Source organism: Paroedura picta, chromosome 1 (genome assembly GCF_049243985.1).
Source record: "Paroedura picta isolate Pp20150507F chromosome 1, Ppicta_v3.0, whole genome shotgun sequence".
Lineage (NCBI taxonomy): Eukaryota > Metazoa > Chordata > Lepidosauria > Squamata > Gekkonidae > Paroedura > Paroedura picta.
The window spans coordinates 132,672,005-132,678,080 of NC_135369.1; positions in this window are offsets into that span (position 1 = coordinate 132,672,005).

The window sequence follows — 6,076 nt, forward strand, 5'->3', positions numbered from 1 at the left end:
AAGATCTTTAAATGTAATATTTTTCAATTTTATAAAAGAAATCATTGATATTTTAAGTGAATTGATGCTATAGCTAATTTCATGATATGTCCCTGATGGTAACACTAACAATTGCAGTAACCATCTGAATTTTATCCTGAGGCCCCTCTCCAATGCCTGGTTCTTCATTTCTTCAAGTGAAAGTTGTTTCTTTATTATCAGTATTCTCTCAATAACCCTTGCAATGTTTAGACAAATGTTGTACATTTTCTCCCTCCTGACCACTGCTGCCTGGAACTTCCTCACTACCTCACAATTTTCTGTTTGATTATTCACCTGTGTTGCTATTGAGCAATTCCCAGGATGCAAAATATTATTTCCTCGGTTCAATGACCTTTGTGATGACCCATGCTATTTTTTTGACCTGCAATTCTCCAGTGGTCTCTCCCCACTCCTTTACATACTGCAGCATTATCAGTATATTTGTCCACTGCTTTTTTAAAAATAACAGCCCCCCCCCAATCATCCCCTGATTCTGAGAAGATAGCACACATGGAAAGGAAATGAAGAGCAGATGAGGAAAAATAACAGAGAATTACCAAAAAAAAAAAATTGATTTGTAGATTAATCCCCTATTCTGTCCTCATATTTTCATCCCTTCACCAAAATTCAAATTTCTGTTCCAAAATGAGATTATAATTTTTTCTCTCACAACAACCTTGTGAGGTAGAAAGCACTGAGGAAGAGAGTGATAATTATGTTATCTAGTGCTTCATGATCCAAGCATAGATTTGAAAGCATGCCCTTCACAGTCAAACTTTGACACTTTAACTGAAGTAACCTACTAAACTTTTTATTTGAAAGGTAACTGGATCACTAATTATAAACAATATGCAAAAATAAAGACAGTTCTAAAACTTTTTGAGTGCATGTATGCATATTCTCACACACGGTGATTAGAAGTAGTGTCTGTTTGTGGAGGCACAAAATCACTTCATCTTGCTTTTAATTGCAGAGTAATAATTCTAGGGCAAGGATTCATAATTTCCATTATGAATTCATTATTTTCTAACCTTATAGAATCTTACAAAAGAGATTAAACAAGTCTTTATTTTTATAGCCCACCTTTCCTAAATGCTCAGGACAGGTATTAACATGGATCAACAGTCAATCAAATTACAAAATCATATATAGATACAATTCAAATATTTTATTTCCTTAACTCCCGACTAGTTCAGGTTTAGGTTGGAGGCTCAACTCTTTAGAGGGCAGATCTCCTCTCAGTTTGCAGTAGTCAGGCTAGCATTTCATGACGGCCCATCAGGGCCCCAACTTTAGGCCTGGTAGAATAACTTTGTCTTGCTGGTCCTTCAGAACTACTTAAGGTCCCACAGGGCTCTAATCTGTCTTGAAAGAATGTTCCATCAGGCCAAAAAGGCCATGGCCCTGCACAAGGCCAATCACACCTCCTTTTGACCAGGAATCCTGAACAGGTTTTGGTCAGATGGTGGAACAGACAGTCGCATGTACTTCTGTTTGTATTCCCACTTTTTAAAAATTGATTGCTTCTTGTTTTTCATGCAGATTTGCTATAGACTCTATTTCCACCCTTTCATTCCTTAGTTGCTTTCAAGGTTAGCTAGCCTCTGTTCACAAAAGTAGAATGTGGGGGCCATTCCATACAGAAAAAATAGCAGTGTTAGGCCAGTGCAATGGCTCAACACTAAAAAAAAAAAGTGCCTCCCAGAGTTCCTCACCTGCTGGCTCCTCTGCTGCCATCTAGCGCTTCTATTCGACAAATAAATCAAACAAATATACAAACAAAAAATAAAAATATTTGTTGTTCCATGCAATTTTTTTTATTATTATTAAAAAAGAAAGCCCCGTTCCGGGTGAAGGGAGAGGGAGGCAGGCTCAAGTGTGGGCACTGGAGCTGGAAATCTCGCTACTTCAGCCACTTTGGTAATGCACGTGTCTTGTGCGAGTGTCTTCTTGGCTGCTCTTATCATGCTAGCGCTGCACGGCAGGGGTAATCCAGTTTTGTGGATTTCCCTGCAAGTGTTTTAAAATGGAGGATGTAACTGACGTTTTGCAGATGTAACGCTGGATATTAACGACGTGGTGCAGAATGCCAAAAATATGGCATTTGCAAAGGGTAAGACTCTCACTTTTTAAATCTGGTGCGGAATGGTCCTGGGTATTCTACCCTTTACTGCAGTGTGACTGTTAGATCTCAGTCCACTATCACCTTAGAGACCAAAAAGCATTTCCAGGTGTAAACTTTCATGAATCAAAGCTCCCTTCATAGACACAAGGATGAATAGAGAACTCATGGAACAACACATCTACCCTTTGAAAGTGCAGTATCACAGGGAAAAGTTTGTCAAATGCAGTCTTTGTCAAGGTGCAAAACAATATCACTGCAAAAATTTCCCACTGTGCCATTTGTAGATTTTGACTCATACCTGTTTCTTAAAAAAAATTATACAGCATAAGGTACTATCAATTGATGGGCAATGCAAACTAAACTATTACTATTACTATTACTATTACTATTACTATTACTATTACTATTACTATTACTATTACTATTACTATTACTATTACTATTACTATTACTATTACTATTACTATTACTATTACTATTATTATAATAAAATTTTCATCCCATCATTCCCAGACAAGCTGGGAACAGAACAGTTGTTAGGAGATGGAGGGGACGGGTAGCCAGATTCAGATTAGGAAGCACCTGGACATTTGAGGATGGCTCTTGGGAAGATAAAGGCCTCAGTGCACTACAATGTCATAAAGTCCCCCTACCAAAGCATCCCTTTTCTCCAGGGGAACAAATGTCTATATTCTGGAGAAGAGCTGCAATTCTGGAAAATCACCTGGAAACTGGCATCCCTATTTGAGAGAGAGAGAGAGCTCCTTGCACCACCAGCACACGCAACAAACCATTCTGTCTCCTATCTCAACCCAGAGCCAGTCTTTCTCTTCTGTTTCAAGCCCTTTCACTCTCTATCCATGTCAGAATAAACCAGGGCCATTATCATTACAGAGACAAAAATATCAGGACAGATCAGCTTCCTCACTGTAATGCCTAAGCTCTCTGATCTTCTATTTATTTTTTATTTATATATTTATCAAATTTATAGTTGAAAGACTCAAGACAGCTAACAGAATATAAATATACTGAGGGGTGGAGTAAATAAATAAATAAATAAACAAACAAACAAACAAATAAATAAATAAACTTTTAAAAATCTGTCCTAGCTAAATCTATCCACTATCGAGCAGGGTAGGATTCATGGTTGGTGAAGATACAACCTGCTTACCAGCTCCATGGCAGATCACAAGTACCCAAATATCTTCCAAAAAGAGGGGTGGGAGATTGCTCCATAAGATCTGTTGAGAGGAGAAGGGTGATTTAGGTTAGGTTTCTGTTGTTGTTGGCTGGTGAGGTATAGTAGCGCTGAGAGAGCCCATGTTATAGGTGGGATCTGGCACTCTCCTCCCTTGGCCAGTGTTAATACTGCCAGATAGTAGGGTAGGGTGAGGGGAGGTGGGGCTGGGTGGTTAGTGGTGGGGAGGGCAAGGGTCATGTGGGAGGGTATTTAGTCAGTGATGGTCAGCTAGGAGTTAGTTCTCCTCTCGAAGAGAACTTGAATGGAGGGGGGATGCTGCACTGAGAAGTCCATAGTGGGCTGGGATACCAACCATTATGAGCCAAGGATGATATGGTAGGGGGAGGAGGTTGGAGAATAGAAGGGAGTGCTGGAGTCCTTTTTGGAGCTTGGCCATGGAGGCACAGGCATGGCCCCTGGTGCACTTGATCCTCTTCTAAACTCCGTCCTATCCCAGAATTGTGAGGGTGGAGGCTAGGGAGGATCAGATTTTGGTCCTATGCAATACAATGTCGATTAACAATAAGGCCATAACTTTGCAGCAGTTTTTTTTTTTTGTTTTGTTTTTTGCAGAGTCAGGGGCTAACCTTGTTTGCTTGACTGAAACCTGAGTGTGGGAAGGCAAGTTAGTGGCCTTGAAAGAACTAGCCCCACCTGGATTTTCAGTCCTGCAACACTCTTGGACTCATAGTTGGGGGGGGGCAATCGTTATCCAGGCTTTCTACTACATGGCTCTCTCTGTGCCAGAGATCAGTGGAGTGGATTGTGTTGGTATTGGTTGGGAGTCAGTCGAGAGCTTGGTCTTCTGGTTGGTGTACCACCTGGCCAATGCCACGCCAGATGCTCTGCTTAGCCTCCTGGAGATGGTGGCTGCCTGGACATTGCAGTTTACCAGGCTTTTAATCCTAGGGGACCTCAGCGTTCATGTGAACGCACAGCCTCTGGGACCTGGCCTGGTCCTAGTGCCATCCATGGTGACACTGGGGTTCTCACAATGTGTGCCAGTCCCCCCTCCCCAATCTGGCCAGCCATACCCTCAACTTGATTTTCGGTGCGGGGATAGAGGTGGGACTGGAAGCAGCTTTAGCCATGCCATAGTCAGACCACTATGCCCTGCGGGCCCGGCCCAGGGTACCACCCCCTCCCCAATTGGGGCATATTTTTGCCCACCCACAGAGACTAATGGATCCACATGGTTTCTGGAATGCTCTGTGGATCCCGATGCCTTCTGGTGTCTTGCTGATGGCCCTGGTGGAGGACTGGCAGTCCTGCCTGAGAGCTGCTATAAACAATTGCCCCTAGGTGCCCTCTACACCCTCAACTGAAATAGGCTCCCTGGTAGACTGGGGCACTCTGGGAGAAGAGAGGGATGTGAGACAGCTAGAGTAGTGTGGCGGAAGACTCGTGACAAGGCAACAAGAACGTCTTATCGTTTGCTTATGAGGGCATATAAGGGCAGTGAAAGTGGTAAAACAATATTTTTTTGCTGCGGAAATTGCATCCACAAGCTCTCACCCAGGCCAATTATCTAGGGTAGTTCAATCTCTTACTGCCCTGGAGGAGAAGCACCAAAATACTAGTCAATTGGATATGGGCTGTGAGGCATTAAGTGAGCTATTTTGCGGATAAAGTCTTGTCATTCCGCTGTGACCTTCCTGCTATGGTTGGTACAATGAATGAACTGGAGGCCTGTTGGCCGCCTTTGGAGGTGATGTTTGATGGCTTCAGATGGCTCTCTTACTGGCTCCTCAAAGGAAGTGATGAGAGGATAGGAGGTCAGCTCAGGGATATTATTAATATCTCCATATCTACAAGGGAGTTCCCTGAGCTGCTGAAGGAGGTGGTGGTTTGCCTTCTCCTTAAGAAACCATCACTGGACCCATGGGACCCAGCCAGCTTCCCCCCAGTTTCACATCCGGCATTCCTGAGGGCGATGGCAGACCAGCTACTGCCATTCTTGGATCAAACTTCAGCTCTTGATCCATATCAGTATGGCTTCCATCCTGGCCATGGTATAGAGATGGTGCTGGTCACCCTGATGGATGACCTTCATTGACAGCTGGGGCAGGTGGGCCATACTTGTTCTGTTAGATCTGTCAACTGCTTCTGATATGGTCAACCATGAACTGTTGGCACGCCACCTCGCCGGGGCAGGCATATGGGTCACAGCCCTTAGTTTGTTATGCTCCATTCTCCATAACTGGACTCAGAGGGTTGCCATGGGGAAAGAGTTGTTGTACTCCTACTGATGCCCTTGTGGGGGCCCTCTGGGCGTGCTTCTCTCCCCCACACTTTTCAACATATTTATGTGCCCTCCGGCCCAGCTGGTACAGAGTTTTGGGCTGGGCTGTCATTAGTACACTGATGACACCCAGCTCTATCTCCTCATGGATGGCCATCCAGATTCCCCCACCCCCAGAACCATTCACCAGATGTTTGGAAGCAGTGGCTGAATGGCTTGAGCAGAGTCACCTGAAACTCAGCCCCTCCAAGATGGAGGTCCTGTGGCTGGGAAGTAGGGGGGCAGACCAGGAAATGCGATTATCCACACTGGCAGGGATGCAACTTATGACTGTGCCCCAGGCCAGGAATTTGGAAGTGACTGTGGATGCCTCACTAACCATGAAGGCGCAGGTCAAGAGGGTAGCTTGCCAGGCATTTTTCCATCTTTGCTAGGCTTGGCTTCTAGC